At 47.6% G+C, this 19,117-nt stretch overlaps 1 long non-coding RNA gene across 2 annotated transcripts; it reads right to left on the bottom strand.

Annotated features, from left to right (window-relative positions):
• Window positions 1-3,177: 3,177 nt before the first annotated feature.
• LOC122701027 lies at window positions 3,178-6,599 on the bottom strand. Of its 2 annotated transcripts, XR_006342897.1 has the most exons (4): window positions 6,152-6,599; window positions 5,845-5,907; window positions 5,197-5,765; window positions 3,178-3,305 (listed from the first exon to the last, which is right to left on the bottom strand). It is a non-coding gene; the product is annotated as an uncharacterized LOC122701027 (long non-coding RNA). The 2 variants fall into 2 exon arrangements; XR_006342898.1 differs by lacking the exon at window positions 3,178-3,305 and having other exon boundaries at window positions 3,324-5,765.
• Window positions 6,600-19,117: the final 12,518 nt, after the last annotated feature.

Here is a 19,117-nt window from a genome sequence, read left to right as displayed (position 1 = left end):
CAGGTGGAGACTGTACCTCTTTGAGAGGACTCAGAACAGCACTTCCCAAACAACAACAAAAAAATCCACTACATTGTCCAGAGCATTTAAAAACTAGTGTAGGTTTTTAATTTGAATTAAAAAATAGTTCGGGCTTCCCCGTGGCTCAGACGGTAAAGTGTCTGCCTGCAATGCAGGAGACCCGGGTTCGATCCGTGGGTTGGGAAGATCCCCTGGAGAAGGAAATGGCAGCCCACTCCAGTATTCTTGCCTGGAGAATTGCATGGACTGAGGAGGCTAGTGGGCTACAGTCCATAGAGTTGAAAAGAGTCGGACAGGACTGAGTGACTTCACTTTCATTTTTCCCTTTCTTTCACTTTTGAAAAAAAATAAAAACTACATACAGAAAATCTAATGATGTGATTTGCAGTGAGGATTTCCAGATGGTATTTTCAGAGCTCACACGACCAATCCATCCCCTCACCCCTGACAACCCACCTTTACCTAGCCTCCCCCTGGTAACTTCATGCTGGGCAGAGAGGAAGGGACGGAAGTTGCAAGTCGAGTTGATATGATGTGCCTACTTCTCCTCCCCCGGCCCTGATGGGAGGAAACCACGAGGCTAGGATTTGGTAAACATGAGAGTCTTGCTCAAGGCTCTAGGGACGGGAAACTCAAGCCCCGGCAGAGGCCAAAACGCCTCCCAGTTTCCAAAAGTGGACATTCAGGCCATGTTTGAGCCACGGGACCAGCCGCACCACAGTAAGCCTGCATGGCCACATGGCGGCCACATCAAAGCAAAACACCAAGCCATTTTGGGGACGTCTCCCCTGCAAGTTTCGGATGGAAATGCGAGTGGGAGGAGCAGCGACGACGGCCCCAGCCTCTTACCCTCCGGGTCCCGGTTGTCTCAGCCTCTCCAGGACAAACTGCCCCTCTCTGTGGTTTGGGGTTGGCTTATGGACACAAAGAGCGTGTTCAGCCTCACACGGCAGACGGAGAGGCAAATCACTGACCACCGCTTCCCTAAAGACTCCCCTCCCACGCCCCTCATGGAAAAGCCCTCCAGAGAAAAATCAATCCCCCGGCCTTTAAATCTGCCTTCTGTCCAAGTCGGAGGTTGCCAAGCAGAGAGCCTTACAGGGGCTCCTATCACACAGCAAACAGGGCCCAGGCGGCCGGAAGGAGAGAGCTGCTCTTTAAAAGCTTTTAAATGCTGTTATATTTTGAAAGCCACTTACTGGAGAGGTGAGTTATTTTCTACTCCTCCTTCCCCAGAAGCACAGCCATTAGGGTTACCTGGAAACCTGTCCAGGAAGCATGTGGCAAAATAGCAACCAGGCAACAGAAACATCCGGATCGGTCGTCTAATAGGAGATGGTATCGGCAAGGTCACATTTGGGCAGAGCAGGAAGAGGAAACGTCACTAGTTGGCAGGCCCTGGCCATACTGGGGGATGGTTCACATGTGGGAAGGGGGCCTTGTTCTTAGCTTGGCTGGGAGGGCACCTGGTTGATTTAAGTTGGAAACGATGGAGATCTGAGATCAGATCATACTGAAGACTGCCCCGTGGAAGGAAGAACCACAAGGAGAATAAAAAGGTACTTCACTGGTGCCGCTGGTGGTAAAGAATCTGCCTTCCAGTGCAGGAGATACAAGAGACACAGGTTCCATCCCTGGATTGGGAAGGTCCCCTGGAGGAGGGCAAGGCAACCCACTCCAGTATTCTTGCCTAGACAATCCCCATGAACAGAGGAGCCTGGGGGGCTACAGTCCATGGGGTCACAAAGAGTCAAACACGACTCAGCGACTAAACAACGACGACAAACCTTTTGGAGATGTGATGAACTCAGAGAAGTGTCCAAGGACAGTGCTTTTTAAGTTCCTAGAGCAAAATAATACAGTGTGAAGGAGTATCTACTTGGGGGGGACAAGAAGATTTCATAGTGAAGGTGATCTTGAAGAGTCTTGAGTGACAGGACAGCAAAGAAGAAGGGAGAAGAGATGGGGGGTGGGTGGCGGCTGGTATGGTGTGTTAGCTGGACCCGTGTGCTAAGGACATGAAGCAAAATAACCAGGAGATGAGTTGGTAGAATGGAAAAAGTACGGCGTTATTGATTTTAATGTTCTGGGCCCCATGATTGTAGGGGTAGGAAGGGGAGATGACTCCTCTGTCTCATCATAACCTTAGCTCCAGACTCTTAAAAAAATAGCCTTCATATTATGAAAGGCTTTTTTTTTTTCTGCTGTTTCTAAACAGCTTATTCCTAATGTGTATTTCATTTCCAACCAACACCCTTTCTATGTCAGATGAGGTGATAAAATTTGTAATTATAGAGAAGCAGCAAAGCTGTGACTCAGCTGTTTCCCCAGGCAGCCTTGCCCACAGATGCAAAGCTTGGGGAAGTCCAGCCGGCATGAAAAAAAAAAAAGACAGGGAGAGGGGACCACGGCAAAAAATGGTGTGTGAATGTTCGCTGCATCCATCCCCTTTGCTTTACCCCAAAATATATCCTTTTTTTTTTTTTTTTTCTGATTCAGCCTGAAGATGGGTAGCTAATGAAACCCTGTAATTCTGGAAGGTCAGTTATCAGAAAACTTGGGATAACTCAGCTGAAAGCAATAGGGCGAGCTGTCGGACAGTTCCTGGGCTTTCCACTCAGCAGTCATCAGTTCTGTCAGGTGCATCTGTGCAAGTTGCTAAACCATGGCCCCAGACACCTGAGCAACCATAGCGGCTCAGACACTAAAAATACCGCCAGGAAATCTCCAATAACCCTCAGGAAGAGAAGAGGGGTGCATGATAAAAGCTGAGCTGACATGCTACACTCCTCTCAAATTACAGAAAACCAAAGCTGTCAACCTGAGAAGATTGAGCAATACAGCGTCCCACATACTTCACAAATGCCAGGTTTCTCAGGCGCCATCTTCCTGAGAGGAATACTCACCAGCACGCTGGGGAATGGTGGTCCTCGAAAGCCTTCTCGAATTGTCAGTTCAGTTCAGTCGCTCAGTCATGTCTGACTCTTCGCGATCCCATGAACTGCAGCACCGCCAGGCCTCCCTGTCCATCACCAACTCCCGGAGCTTACTCAAACTCATGTCCATTGAGTCGGTGACGCCATCTTCCAACCATCTCATCCTCTGTCGTCCCCTTCTCCTCCTGCCCTCAATCTTTCCCAGCATCAGGGTCTTTTCAAATGAGTCAGTTATTCGCATCAGGTGGCCAAAGTATTGGAGCTTCAGCTTCAGCATCAGTCCTTCCAGTGAATATTCAGGACTGATTTCCTTTAGGATGGACTGGTAGGGGGCACCTGTCAGCTCCTCTGAAAACAGAACGCGGCACGAATCAGACAGGCACCTGGTCATCCCCAGGCACCTCACAAAGGACAAAAGACAGAAGTTTAAAGGCACGAACTGGAAGACTCAGTTGCACCTCTGACATGCTACAGTCTCGAGAGGTTCACTTAAGTTCTCTAGGAATTTCCGTTTCCCCATTTCCAAAATTACTCAGAATAGACAACCTGTGTGTGTGCATGTACATATGTGTGTGTGGCCTTACTGTTCTCTACTGCCCTGATGTACTGGGATCAATTACAACCTATTATTTAGCCAAGTGTCAGTCGGCATTATTTCCCCCTCTCACATAAAATACATATATAAAATTCACATACACACACACTCAGAAAGAATGCAAATCCTTTCATTTTCTTCAATCCCAGTATGCTTCTCTGAGCAAAGAAGAAAAGGGTAGAATTCATATTACAAGCCAAGAATTGCTCATAAGGTTGCATACATTCATGAGAATATATTACACACAGGAGCATCACTCTTCCCGTGTGCCTCGAGTGATGGGTTTGGGGGTGAGTTTAGTTGGTTGAGGCTAAACTCTGCTGGACTTGGTTTTCTAATTATCTGGGGTTATTTCTTTGTTTGCTCACTTACCGGACACGTCCAGATCCTTGTGTCTAAAGATGCTCCGCGTGTGTCCTCACGTCCCTCCCATCAGCCCCCTCCCACCAAAGCAAGAGGTCAGCAGCGCAGCTGGAGACCCCACCACCGTGAGGCCTGGAAGGAACAGGGAGCTTAGGAAAGACCACAAACTGTTTCCTACCTTCTCTGGTCCCCAAAGATCCTTTATCTCAATAAAACCATAAAAGGATTTTAAAAATAATAATAATAGTACATACAAAAACAAAAAAAAAGCACAAAAATTTCACCAGGCACAGAGATTTCTGTAGGAGAACTCTCAGGAGACAATCAGATTTGAGATTTCACGAGGTGAGAAAGGGGATTGGATATCAATAGAAAAAAGTCCGGGGAGGTGGGATGGGCAGCAATTAGCTAAAAGTTAGGAATGAGGGTGCAGGGAACTTCTTGGGGATATGTGTGCTTAGTCACATCCAACTCTCTGCAGCCGTATGGACTGCAGCCTGCCAGGCTCCCCTGTCCGTGGAATTATCCAGGCAAGAATACCGGAGTGGGTTGCCATTTCCTCCTCCAGAGGATCTTCCAGACCAAAGGATCGAACCCACATCTCCTGCATTGGCAAGCAGATTCTTAATCACTAGCGCCACCTCATACTCTCTTGGGGACGTATTTCCCCCTAAATGTGGTAAAGAGGAGGCTGGCAAGGGAAACACGTGTGCAGGGCCCAGGGACGCTCCCCGATGTACAGTGGATTCCAGGCCAGAGGCCAATGAAAAGCTTTCCCCGAGCCTCCAACGCCTTCCAAGTTAATCCTCTTCAGGTGCTCCACTTGATGGTATTATTCAGGCTCCTTGTTCACTGGCTCAAACCCTTCCGAACCCTCCCAGGCCTCTTGCTTGTCTCTTTACTTTTAATCCCATCTTGTCTGTTTCCCAGAATATCAAAATTTGCCCATAATCCTCAGAACAGATCAACTCCATGTGTCTACATTTTTTTTTCTAGGTGTAAAAAAAAAAAAGCAGCAGCAGCTCTGGGCCGGTTTCCTCACCTACGAGTCTTGCTCCCACGCCTGATCCAGTCATCCTTATCTCCCTGAATAACCTCTCCTGGGCCTCCTGCCAGAAAACATTTTGCAACTTTCCCTTGAATTTTTACATGGCACACTTCTGAAACACGTAAATAACATATAAGGCCAACCTATTTGGGGAGCTAAGAGCGACCAAAACTCTCCAACTGCAAATCTGCCCCCCAAGTTGGTTTTGCCTTTAAAAAAAAAAAAAGACTTACGAAATATTCGAGTCTCTTGTTAACGCCAACAGCACCCGGTGACCTAAAACTTCAAGCAATGGCCCAAAGTGAGGGGAAGTGTGCTGTTGACTCGGATTTACAGAAAGTGAGTGACTCATGGCAAGGTCCTGTGGTCTCGCACGAACTCATTCTGCCTGCAAACGCCCGGGGGTTAGAGGGTGAGCCAATGTCAACCCCGGCCAGGCAGGCAGAAGCCCTTTGTTTTTCCCGTCGTGCGGAAACGCCAGGTCCCCGCGGCTTCTGACAAAGGGCCTCGTCCAGCCGGCGTGTCACCGTGCGCGTTGGCCACGGCGGCCGCCCGAGGACGTGCGCGCGCGGACCCGCGGCCCGACTGGCCGGCGTCGCGGCGGCCTCGGCGGGGGAGAGAGGGCCGGCGGGCCGGGGTGCAGCGCCCCCTGCTGGACGCCGGCGACGGCGCGGCGGGCTCGGGTTGACCGCGGCCCCCAGAGCCTCCTTCCCGGGACCGCCGAGGTGGCCCAGCAGCCCGCTCCAGTGTTCTTCCCGGGAGAGTCCCAGGGACGGAGAAGCCTGGCAGGCTACGGTCTATTCTGAAAAGAGAACAAAAACGGAAATATGCACCCTTTATCCAAACCATGCTCAAGACCACACGACCCCCTCTTTCCTCACCAACTCGTTATTCTTGCCTGGAGAATCCAATGGGCAGAGGAGCCTGGCCGGATCCAGTCCACTCTGCAAAAAGAACAAAAACACTAGCAGAAATATGCATCCTTTATCCAAACCAATCCTCAAGGTCACACGACCCCCTCTTTCCTTACCAACTCCAGTTATTCTTGCCTGGAGAATCCCATGGGCAGAGGAGCCTGGCGGGATACAGTCCAGTCTGCAAAAAGAACAAAAACATTAGCAGAAATATGCATCCTTTATCCAAACCAATCCTCAAGGCCACATGACACCCCCCCAACCCTTTCCTCACCAACTCCAGTTATTCTTGCCTGGAGAATCCCATGGACGGAGAAGCCTGGCGGGCTACAGTCCACTCAGCAAAGAGAAAAGAAACACTAGCAGGAATGGGCACCCTTTATCCAAACCAATCCTTGAGGCCTCGCACCCCCCTTTCCTCACCATAGCATGCAGCTGGGGTGTGTGTGTGTGTGTGTGTGTGTGTGTGTGTGTGCGCGCGTGCATGTGTGTGCAGGAATACAGCGAGGCTGCAACTTCAGGAGTGTCTGCACTGACCTCCCAGAGTGGACATCATCATATGCCTTGCTGGGTTGGTAAGCAGCTCCCCAGCTGACAGAGGCTTTTGCATCAAGTATCCCCGTTCCTCTCCCACTATTCTGGACAATTGGTAACAGTCTCAACCTAAGAACTGCCAGCTCCCTGGCTCTGCTACTAGAATTACTCATAACCTAACCACGTCTGAGGATGAAGGCTCACCAAGGAGCTTTCCCCTTTTCCAGAGACTTCGCCCACATGGAAACAAAGGCTTGTCCCAATCCCCAAGCGGGTCAGGACGGGCTGTCAGCGGGGAGCAGATCAAGGGCTGACTTCGAGATGAAGTCAACCGCCGCCGGCTGCGGGAGGGAGCAGTCTGCAGTCACAGCTCAGCGGCTTCCAGGTGGCGGGTGCTGGGAAACTCACAGGAAACTTACAGACTGTGCCGGGTTTTGCCAGAAGCTTCCTGGCTCTTTGGGGTTCTGCTCATATATGTGACACTCATAGGAATCTTTTCTTGCCTAAGAGGTTACGGAACTAAATCCGGGGAGGTTTTGTGGAAGCAGGAGGCCTGAAAAACAAGGCAAAGATGTCGGATAAAGGGTGCTGCTGCTTTGGCAGCAGCGTTCACAGACTGTGTAAGGGACACCAGTGACCCAACATACTGATGCTTCGGGATTTTCCTCGTGATTGAATAATAAAAATTACAGTATCTTAAGAGCTTACTTTAGAATAATAGAACAATAGAATGGGAAAGACTAGAGATCTCTTCAAGAAAATTAGACATACCAAGAGAACATTCCATGCAAAGATGGGCTCAATAAAGGACAGAAATGGTATGGACCTAACAGAAGCAGAAGATATTAAGAAGAGGTGGCAAGAATACATAGAAAACTGTACAAAAAAAAACTTTACGACCCAGATAATCATGATGGTGTGATCACTCACCTAGAGCCAGACATCCTGGAGTGTGAAGTCAAGTGGGCCTTAGGAAACATCACTATGAACAAAGCTAGTGGAGGTGAGGGAATTCCAGTTGAGCTATTTCAAATTCAAAAGATGACGCTGTGAAAGTGCTGCACTCAATATGCCAACAAATTTGGAAAACTCAGCAGTGGCCACAGGACTGGAAAAGGTCAGTTTTCATTCCAATCCCTAAGAAAGGCAATCCCAAAGAATGCTCAAACTACTGCACAATTGCACTCATCTCACACACTAGTAAAATAATGCTCAAAATTCTCCAAGCCAGGCTTCAGCAATACATGAACCGTGAAATTCCAGATGTTCAAGCTGGTTTTAGAAAAGGCAGAGGAACCAGAGATCAAATTGCTAACATCCGTTGGATCATTGAAAAAGCAAGAGAGTTCCAGAAAAACATCTATTTCTGCTTTATTGACTATGCCAAAGCCTTTGACTATTTGGATCACAATAAACTGTGGGAAATTGTGAAAGAGATGGAAATATCAGAACACCTGACCTGCCTGTTAAGAAATCTGTATGCAGGTCAGGAAGCAACAGTTAGAACTAGACATGGAACAACAGACTGGTTCCAAATAGGAAAAGGAGTATGTCAAGGCTGTAGATTGTCACCCTGCCTATTTAACTTATATGCAGAGTACATCGTGAGAAATGCTGGGCTGGAAGAAGCACAAGCTGGAATCAAGATTGCCGGGAGAAATATCAATAACCTCAGATATGCAGATGACACCACCCTTATGGCAGAAAGTGAAGAAGAACTAAAGAGCCTCGTGATGAAAGTGAAAGAGGAGAGTGAAATAGTTGGCTTAAAGCTCAACATTCAGAAAACTAAGATCATGGCATCTGGTCCCATCACTTCATGGGAAATAGATGGGAAAACAGTGGAAACAGTGACAGCCTTTATTTTTTTGGGCTCCAAAGATGGTGCAGATGGTGACTGCAGCCTTGATATAAAAAGACACTTACTCCTTGGAAGAAAAGTTATGACCAACCTAGACAGAATATTAAAAAGCAGAGACATTACTTTGCCAACAAAGGTCCATCTAGTCAAGGCTATGGTTTTTCCAGTAGTCATGTATGGATGTGAGAATTGGACTCTAAAGAAAGCTGAGCATTGAAGAACTGATGCTTTTGAACTGTGGTGTTGGAGAAGACTCTTGAGAGTCCCTTGGACTGCAAGGAGATCCAACCAGTCCATCCTAAAGGAAATCAGTCCTGAATGTTCATTGGAAGGACTGATATTGAAGCTGAAACTCCAATATCTTGGCCACCTGATGTGAAGAACTGACTCATTTGAAAAGACCCTGATGCTGGGAAAGTTGAGGGCAGGAGGAGAAGAGGATGACAGAGGATGGTTGGATGGCATCACCGACTCAATGGACATGGGTTTGAGTAAACTCCAGGAGTTGGTGATGGACAGGGAGGCCTGGGGTGCTGCAGTCCATGGGGTTGCAAAGAGTCAGACACGACTGAGCGACTGAACTAAACTGAACTGAACTGAAGAGTTTACCTGGGCTTCCCAGGTGGCACTAGTGGTGAAGAACCTGCCTGAGATGCAGGTTTGATCCCTGTGTTGCGAAGATGCCCTGGAGGAGGGCACAGCAACCCTCTCCAGTATTCTTGCCTGGAGAATCCCATGGACACAGAAGCCTGGAGGGCTATATAGTCCATAGGATCGCAAAGAGCTGGACGTGACTGAGACGACTTAGCATGCATGCAAGAGCTTACTGAGGCCAGGCAGCAGCTAAGTACTTTACCTTTGTGGGGTTTGTTGTTGTTTGTTTGTTTTCATGTAATCCTCACCACCGCTGTATAAGATATGCACTATCATCAGCCCTGTTTGGGACTTCCCAGGTGGCTCCGTGGTAAAGAATCCACCTGCAACGCAGGAGATGCGGGTTTGATCCCTGGGTCGGGAAGATCCTCAGGAGGAGGAAATGGCAACTCACTCCAGTATCCTTGCCTGAAAAATCCCATGGACAGAGGAGGCTGGCGGGCTACAGTCCACGGGGTCACAAAGAGTCAGACACGACTCAGCGACTAAACAGCAAACTAAGGCCCAGAGAGGTTGAGGGGTCTGCCTAAGTTTACACAGCTCAGAGGAGTCAAAACCAGACTCAAACCTACGTGTCTCTGGCCCAAAGACTACATTTCTAACGTCTGCTGCCTCTCAGCTCTCAAAGCCCTCCTAGGCCCTGCACTGGAGTCTATTTTAGTGTTTGTTTCAGGGGCAAAAATGACTCACCAACCACATGACCACAGCACTCATTTTCTCTGACCCGCCCTGAGCAGGCCTCGAGGGCTTCAGCTAACCTTTCGTTTGCTTTGTTTTGAGCAGGGGCAACAGGCTAGGAATGGTTGGAATAAATAGTTCTGGGCCAGAGGTCAGGGGACAGACTGGACTCTGAACGGAAAATCAGACAAGGCCTCTCAGTGGGGCTCTTGGTTCCCATGAGGCGACCCCCAGACAAGGGATCAGGCTCGCAGAGGCATCTCTGAAAGGGGTCTACTCGGGCTGAAGGGCTGCCTGGCCTGTTCTTAAAGAGGCTTCAGCATACCTGCATGGGGGATGTGGACACCGCTGGCCTGGATGCAGCGTCCGGTTCTACCACAAACCAGCTGTGGTACCTGGAACAGACGCCAGGAACCACCTCTGGCAATGCCAGCTCTGAAGACTTCAGAGATTCCCCCTCGGCCCTGTGTTGTGGCCACAGCGACCCTGACGTGCTGAGCTCCAAGCTAACACGACCCATGCAGAAGGCCAGGCTCTGCAGATGCAGAGTTTTACGGTTCTAACAATTCCACCACCACCACAACAACAAAGTGCTATTCTTCTCGTTAATTCTGATGTGCACTTACATGCAAACAGGCAAAGAGATGTTGCCAGTCTTCACCTTCGGGTGAAAACTTTCTGGACAGCGTTCCATCAGTTCAGTTCAGTTCAGTCGCTCAGTTGTGTCCGACTTTGTGACCCCATGGACTGCAGCACACCAGGCCTCCCTGTCCATCACCAACTCCCAGAGCTTACTCAAACTCATGTCCATTGATTTGGTGATGCCATCCAACCATCTCATCCTCTGTCGTCCCCTTCTCCTCCTGCCTTCAATCTTTCCCAGCATCAGGGTCTTTTCCAAAGAGTCAGTTCTTCCCATCAGGTGGCCAAAGTATTGGAATGTCAGCTTCAACATCAGTCTTTCCAATGAATATTCAGGACTGATTTCCTTTAGGATGGACTGGTTGGATCTCCTTGCAATCCAAGGGACTCTCAAGAGTCTTCAACATCACAGTCGGAAAGCGTCAAAAGCGCTCGTAGTTTGCGGTTTCCGGAAGGTAGTCTGGCGTGGCCGGGTGAGCTGGGTGACGAGTGCCTTAAAGCCATCCACACGGCCCTAGTCCACTTCCACCAAGGCCAGTGCTCACTGCCCCAGGAGGCCAACCAGTCCGAAAAGCAAAAGAAAACAGTGCCGGGTTTCCGTCTAAAGGCTCCGAGGGGCGGGAATGGATGGGAGTGAGAGGGCAGTGATGCTGAAGCGCGGTCCTCCCTGGAGGAGCAAGGAAGCTGGGACTCGGGGAGGGGGGGTCCCCCCTCCTCCCCCCGGACTCCAGGGAGGCCCATCCCCCGCTGCGGAGCAGGTGGCCACGCAGAGACTGGCACTCAGCACCGGCCTCAAGCCCTCAGACCAAAAAAGAAAACCCCACCTTTTCCAGGGAGGTGCTGGGGGACGCCACACGGCGCTGCGTCTTCCTCAACTGTTCCTGGATGTTATCGCGATCATGGAAAGCTGTTGCCACGAACTGATTTTTAAATATTCCATATAAGGGCGAAAACCATCCACAATATGAACGCAGGGGATTGGCTAAGTATAGGCTAATACGTCCTGCAGTGTCTATGAGTTTATCGACAAGGAGAGGCAGAGGGCAAATAAGGTCAAGGGGTCTTGTTAGACTCCGGCACAAAAAGCAGAGAGCAGCAGCTGCTTGCTGAAGCATGTGCTGCTTGGATCTGACAAGATAGAGGGAAGTGGGGAGCCTGATCAGTGTAGGCTGTCTGGGCGGATGCATGATCCAGGCACGCGTCAAAACCCATGGAGCTGGACCTCAGGAGAGTGAACCTTGGTGCACCTGCTGGACTTTAGTTAATAATAATATTGCTTCATCAATGGCAACAACTGTGCCAACTAATGCAGATGTTAGTAACAGGGGGAGTTGAGGGCAGGAAAGGAGGACATATGGAAAATATTTTTACTATCAGCTCAATTTATTTAAGATTTTTTTGGATGTGGCCCATTTTTAAAGTCTTTATTGAATTTGTTACAATATTACCTTTTTTTTTTTTTTTTAATGTTTCAGGGGTTTTTTTTTGTTTGTTTTTTTGTTTTTTTCCAAGAGGCATGTGGGATCTTAGCTTCCCCACCAGGGATCGAACCTGTACCCTCTGCATTGAAAGGTGATGTCATCACCGCTGGACCAGCAGGGAAGTCCCTGCTCAATTTTGCTGTAAACCTAAAACTATCCTTTAAGAAATGAAACCTGTTGCTTTTGTTAAGTGAAAATAAATACTCAGAAGGAAATAAAATGTTAATAGTACTATCTTTGGATGATGAGATTATGTCTAACTGCTTTTCTGTTCTTACTTTTCAAATTTCCCACATTCTCATTTTGTCTGTATTTATGCGTCATTTTGTCAATCAGGTAAAACAAAGGTACAGTTTAAAAATCTTGTCTGAGTGACTGTTCTCTGAGGCAGAGACTGTGTCTGCACAAAATGGTCTGTTGTGTAGCTCTCTTTTCCCAGTAGAAACTTAATCCATTTTGCACCTTTAGATAAGGCCTTCGATTCTTTCAGCCTTGTAGGCTGAATATTTGCTGTCTCATGGTTCAGTAGAAGGCAGCAGATTAAAGCAACAACTATGAGAGAAAAGAATCCAAGCCTTCAAGGAATAACTGGGTGGGTGACTGTAAACTGAAATCTCTTCTTAAGTAGCCTGGGTGGGTATCTTGAGAAGCATCTATTAAATACCTTCAATGAGCAGAAAGGAATGGGTGCTGATATAAAGCAAGATCCCAGGATGCTGTGAAATTTAACAAGAAGCACTGACTCTACCGTGTAGAAGTTGCAGCATTAGAGTTGGTTTGAGAATTGGAGATGGTTATGCCAGGAAAACTCTTTAGCTGAGTTCCTAATTCTTGGCAAACTAGTCCATAAATGACTTCTGACATCTGAGAGTATTAGAAGAGTTTGATACAACCTGGTTTTGTAACCAGGAAGAGCCAGTCCTTCCTGAACTAGGGGGATGCCTTGGGGGCAGTGGCTCTGTGTGTGTGTGTGTGTGTGTATGTGTATGCACCAAAGAGATGTTAAGAAAAAGCTGTGACACCAGGAATGGGCTGGGGTGAAGGGCCTTCCCTCCCACGCATACAGCACTAACAGCTACTGGTGGACCAGTCACGGGCCCCTCTCAGGAGAGTGTGCACCCCACGCCTCCACCACCACAACACGGGCAGGGCCTGTGTGCACCTCCTGGCATGACCCATAAGGCCCCAGAGCAGCACGGATGGGGCTCACCAGAAAGCAAGTGGACCAGGGGCCTTTGGGGTCCCTTGGAGGCATCACAGGCGGGAAGGAAAGGACACTCGAACATCCTCTTGACGGTACCATGAGAGTTCAAGGCACTGCTCTCCGGAAGCAGCACACTTGGGGAGAGTGGTCTGCTGTTATCATCTAGAACCCACGCTTCCTTCCTGCTTCTGTGGGCTCTTCAGGGTTGGTCTGGGGAGAGGAGCTGCGGCTACGCCAGCTGGACAACTGGCACAAGTAGAGATTGCAAGTGAATAATTCATTCCAGTGAAAGGGATGATCGGAAGAGGAGCCCACACGTGAAGCAGAGCTGGTTCCCAGCTTGTGATGGCTTGGACTGCGGCCTCTGTCCGAGTGCCCCTACTGTCAACTCTGTCCCCAGTGGTCCCCCCCGCACCACACCTGCAGAAGCAGGGAAGTGGTATCTAGGGTCCTGACCTCAGAGGTTCCCCACCCCCCATTTTTCTGTGGTTAAACTTTCTGTAGCACTTGGCAGCTGGTTCAAATTGCCCATGACCTTCCTTCACTGGCCGGTTCAAATGTGAGCCACGACAGCCCAGGCAAGCAGGAGGGAGAACGGGGTGAGCTCTGGGCTGGCCTTCACCAGGAAGCCCTGGACTGCCCGCTACCGCTGCAGCACTGACAGACGAGGGCATCAGAGGCAGGCCAAAGCTTCTGGGGACACAGATCGGCAGGTCCAAGGGAAAACAGGCCTGTTCTGTGCAACTTACTGAGGAGTGTTCTCAGATCTCTTTGCTCTGAGACACACAGTCATTTCCTTGGTACCAAGGGCCCACCCTTGTGTCCTGTGCTGGGGTCTACGGTGTAAGATCAAGGCTGTGGGCATGTGGGCATGTGTGCACACAGGCTGAGCTGTAGAAACAGGCCTTCCAGATACGCGTACACCAACATACTACCTTTTAACCTGTTTTCTTAAAGAGTTCAGAGTTACAATTTTTGAAAGTCCCTTAAGTTAGAATCACAGTGGGTAGTCTTTCAAACATCAGTGTTTGACCCGGAATTTGGATCTGAATCTATCAGCCCCTCTCCCACTGAAAAGGCTCAGAATATTCCCAGGCTTCTTTCTAGACACCAGATGAGGCATTCCTGAACACCACATGGTCACTTACAAACTTGGGTTCGAAACCTCCTGTCACCTGAGGTCAAGGACTCTCATTCATGTATACTTCCAAAGACATAGAACTAAAATGTTTCAATGACATGCTATTCTTATATACACAAGATACTAGTGAGTGAAAAAGATAATAATAGCTATCACTTATCAGTGCTTTACATATACTAATTTATTTATGCCTGTCAGCAAACAAAATGAAGACCACCAGAGCTAAAAAAGAAATAATAAGCAAAGAGATGGATGGAAAATGCATGAAGGAGTGGATAGATGAATAGATGAAAATAAAAAGCTAAGTCTACTGACTTGTCAAACAAAGGAACACAAGCTGGTGAGGAAGTAGCTCACTGAGAGGGGAAAAGTGCTGGCCAGGAGCAGGTTTCATGAGGTTATTGCTAACGAAGGATTGAGATCCAGTACTCTGGATCTCTCTGGAGAGGACAGAATGAATCCACAGGCCTAAACACAGTTGGCTAAAGACACAGAAACAACCTAAATGTCCATCGACAGAGGAATGCCTAAAGAAGATACGGGACATGTATACAATGGAATACTACTCAGCCATAAAAAAAGAACGATCATGCCATTTGCAGCAACGTGGACGCAACTAGAGATTATACTAAGTGATGTAAGTCAGACAGAGAAAGATAAATATCATATGATATCCCTTATCTGTGGAATCTAAAGCATGACGTAAATGTATCTGAAACAGAATGAGAGACAAAGAGCAGAGACTGTAGTTGCCAAGGGGAGGGAATCGGGGAGGGCTGGAGTGGGAGGTTGGGGTTAGCAGATGTAAACCATTATAAACAGAAGGGATAAACGGTAAAGTCCTACTGTATAACACAGGGGACTACATTCAATATCCTGTGACAAATCATAATATAGAAGAATATATTGTAAGAAGAATGTATGTGTATGTATAGGGGCTTCCCTGGTAGCTAAGTCTGTAAAGAATCTGCCTACATTGCAGGAGACCAGGGTCCAATCCCTGGGTCAGGAGGATCCCCCGGAGAAGGACATGGCAACCCACTCCAGTATTCCTGCCTGGAAAATCCCATGGGCGGAGAAGCCTGGAGAGTTTACAGTCCATGGGGTCGCAAGAGTTGGACATGACTTTGGTGACTAAACCAACACACGTATGTATAACTGAATCCCGTTGCTGAATAGAAGTGATTAACACAACATTGTAAATCAGCTAGACTGCAATAAAAAAGGAAACAAACATAAACACAGTTGGCTGAAACAAACCTCATGCCTCACTGCTAAGGAAGACTCTTCAGTTAGGACCGGTGAGAGTCTGGTGGGGCAGGGTCTCCCCGAGTTCATGGTCCTTGATCAGCTTCAACTGGTCAGGGCCAACAGTGAGAAACACATCCTCGGTTGTTATCTCTCCCGGGCAAGGGCCGCTGTTCCAGAAAGCTTTCCTTTACATTTCTGCCCTCAGCCTTGCCTTACTTCCTCCCTTTAAAATTCCACACAAGGAACATTTTCTAAATGGAAATGAAGTGTTTGCCATCGAGCCCTTTCCAGTATCTTCAAACCCTTTGGAGGCTGTCTCCCTCGCCCCTTCGAAAGTGAATGGTGCCCTGCAGTCAAGGAGGAACAGTGGCATAGCTGTGATCACGCATAATCTTCTGGTTGCAGTCACGGGGCATCTAATCATCCCCCAAAGATAGGATTATTGTGTTCAGCTTCAGAAACAAACTTTATAATAATGTAACAGAGCAACAAGGAGCTGTCTGAGAAATGAATCTAAGGCAGTAAACACACACACCAAAAAAAAAAACCTCTCAAAAAACAATAACACTGCAACTTAATGTCCACTGAATATAATTTCCCCCTCTAGAATAAAGCTAATTTCTAACAAATATAGCCAAGTTAAGACTAATTTATTTGCAAAATAAGTCCAGTTTCAATAAACTTGGCCTGATCATTTACATAAGTGTAATTGATCATACAGGCTCTTTGAAGTTGGCTATGCTAGAACTTTTTATACAGAATCTCAAACTGAACTTTTAAAATGCCTCTCAAGCCAGGAAAGCCACAACAAGGACTTGCCATCAGAGTCACTTGCAGTATCTCTCAGCTTAGGGTGGATTCCTCTCTTCTTGAGGTCTCACTGAGTTCCATCTGCTAGGAGGCAGCCTTTCTCATTTACCTTCCTGATGAGACTGCTGGAAACCTAAGGGTTTCCAATTTCTGGAAGGATCCAGTCTAGAGAAAAGAGAAGTAGTTCCATTTTACTTACAAAGTTACAATTTACCAAACTGCTGTCAGTCATAGTGAGCTTGAGGAGAAAGGTGTCCTTACATCTGTAAAACACAGATTAAAACCACTAATACTGCAGACAAAACCCAAAGTTGGTGCTAGTGGTAAAGAACCTGCCTGTCAATGCAGGAGACGCAAGAGATACAGGTTTGATCCCTGGGTGGGGAAGAGCCCCTGGGCATGGCAACCCACTCCAGTATTCTTGCCTGAAAAACCCCACAGGGGAGCCTGGTGGGCTACCTTCCATAGGGTTGCAAAGAATCAGACACAACTTAGCAACTAAAAAGCAACAAAATAACAACAACAAGTATCACACTTAATGCTGATGACTCTATTGACCTTTCTCAATATTTAAAGGCCTTTCAAGATAAACAGGGAAGGTTTGGGGAGTGGTAAAAGGATTGGTAGGCTTCCAACTGTTTTCCAGTCACACTTCTAGTTCTGAAAAGACAAGAGTTGTAAAGCAAGGACAGCTGTTTTTAATTCCTCAAAAAACTGGGTGGCCACCTTAATGATATCAAAGGACTGACATACTAATTCAACTATGTTGGAATGTTTTTCTTTTCCTCATTTAGCTCAGGAGGAGAAGGCAAAAAAAAAAAAAAAAATTCTATCAGACTCAGAATATCAGCTAAATTTATGAGTTCAGTTAGCCTCTCATCTGGGTAATCCATTTACAAAAACTTTTGAGGATCCTCCCTGGGTTTAAAAAATTCTTTAATTATGGCCCTCAGCTTGGCCTTTGATCTGAAGGGTTCTGCCTGTAGCCTCAAGCAGCCCCGTTTCTAAAGCAATCATTTAATAGTCTGTCCAGGGTGGACAGGCAACTCAGAGAATTACTAGAATGAGCACTCAAATGAAGGATAGAGAGGAATAGATAGATAGTTATGAGGCAGGAGATAGATGGGGCCCCAGGGCAGACAGCAGGGCGGCTGAGCCCTGCGCAGACTGAAGATAAGCCACTCCATAGTTCTCCTTCTCAAAGTCAGGAAATCTCCCTGACTACAGGTGCTTCTTGGAGGTCAAAAGGGGAGTGATGCTCAGCATGCTAACCACCCACACCTCTTCAGGAGAACCCATCTTGACGAAGGGACGCATGCCCACATGGGAGACTCTGGAGACATACCAGATACGGACTCTGAACCAGGCAAATCAAAATGACAGGCCAAAGGAGACCTGGAAGAAATGCCCCGTAGAAGTGATTTAAACTACCATGAGGGCACAGCTGTCTTTCTCTGAGTTGGCTTGTGTTCTACCCACACATACTGTAGTTTTTCCTCCCAATAATCACTTCACCTGTTTCACTACTTTTGTCTTTGTAGGAATTCGTTTTCTGCAAAACCAAAGGGCCAGGGCCTTGTCCCTGACCCCACCCTGGTCTAGCGGCTCAGATTTGATGCTCTCACTGACTAACTTCAATCTCTGGCAGGGAACTGAAAGCCTGCTTCAAGCAGGCCATCCGAGATCAGTACATCAGTCTTAAGCTTTTGTTTGTTTTAGGTACTTTTCATATCATTAATCTTTCATTAGCCTTCTAGAACAGATCTTTTGATAAGGCTAATTTGGAATTTTGAAGACTTTAGGGTCTTCTGCATTCCAGTTAAAATAGGTACAGTATTTTAAGACGAGAGTTTTATCCACCTGCAGGAGACAGCAAGAGATGCAGGTTTGATCCCTGTGTCGAGAAGATCCCCTGGAGAAGGGAATGGCACCCCACTCCAGTATTCTTGCCTGGAGAACCCCATGGACAGAGGAGTCTGGTGGACTAAGAGGTCAGAAAGAGTCGGACACGGCTGAGTGACTGAGCACAGAAGACTTTTCAAGCCCAAGGATCCAAAGGAACTAAGCTCTACAAATACTTTCTCTGGCTTATCTAATTTTAGAAAAGAGAAAAATTCTTACCACTCTTGCTTCCAGCAGACCCTGCAGGCAGAGATCCAGGAGGCTGACTGACAGACTCGATAAGAAATTGCTCTCAGCTGACTTTGTGCACACAAAAGTCAGCTTTGCGGGGTCAAAAGAACCCCATCGTGGCCATTTCAGGGCAGGATTTCCTTTAATTCCTGATTAAGTACTTGAAGCCAGCTGCTATCCCCACAGGTGGCTGTCCGTCCAGGAGCTGCTTGGCCTTTGAGGCATAAAAGTTTCCCATTATCAATACAGTGGTTGACCTCAGATATGAGATTTGATCTCGACTGCTTTCAGAGGATAGTGTGATGGAGCGAATGTGCGCTGCCCTTGGGTCACCGTTGGGTCAGTTAGACTCTTCTAATGCCTTGGTGTCTCTCTGCGACAGTCTTAAAAACACCATGGGTTCTCATAGCACTAAGATTGGTCCTTAGACTGTGGGTCCCTGGAAGAGCAGCATTTACTTACTGGTTTCAGTGGGGTCCCCGAAAGGACTCCTGCACGTTAACAAGGACGGATCCTCAGACACTTTGCTAGGTTCTAAGTCACCTGAGAACATCTTGTGGCTGGAAAAAGCAAGTATCCCTTGCTCTATGGGGATGAATGATTCAGTCTCTCCCTTTGCTAATAAAAGTCCTGTGCAGACCAAGTTTATATGCATATTTTCTAACGTGTTTCTCAGAAAAATTGCAGCATTCTTTTGATACTGTTCTATAACCTACCTCTTTCTTTTAATATCTCTTCAGTTCAGTTCAGTTCATTCGCTCAGTCATGTCCAACTCTTTGTGACCCCATGAATCACAGCACGCCAGGCCTCCCTGTCCATCACCAATTCCCGGAGTTTACTCAAACTCATG

Source organism: Cervus elaphus, chromosome 9, assembly GCF_910594005.1.
Source record: "Cervus elaphus chromosome 9, mCerEla1.1, whole genome shotgun sequence".
In the NCBI taxonomy this organism is placed as follows: domain Eukaryota; kingdom Metazoa; phylum Chordata; class Mammalia; order Artiodactyla; family Cervidae; genus Cervus; species Cervus elaphus.
This window is presented reverse-complemented; position numbering and strand designations above follow the sequence as displayed.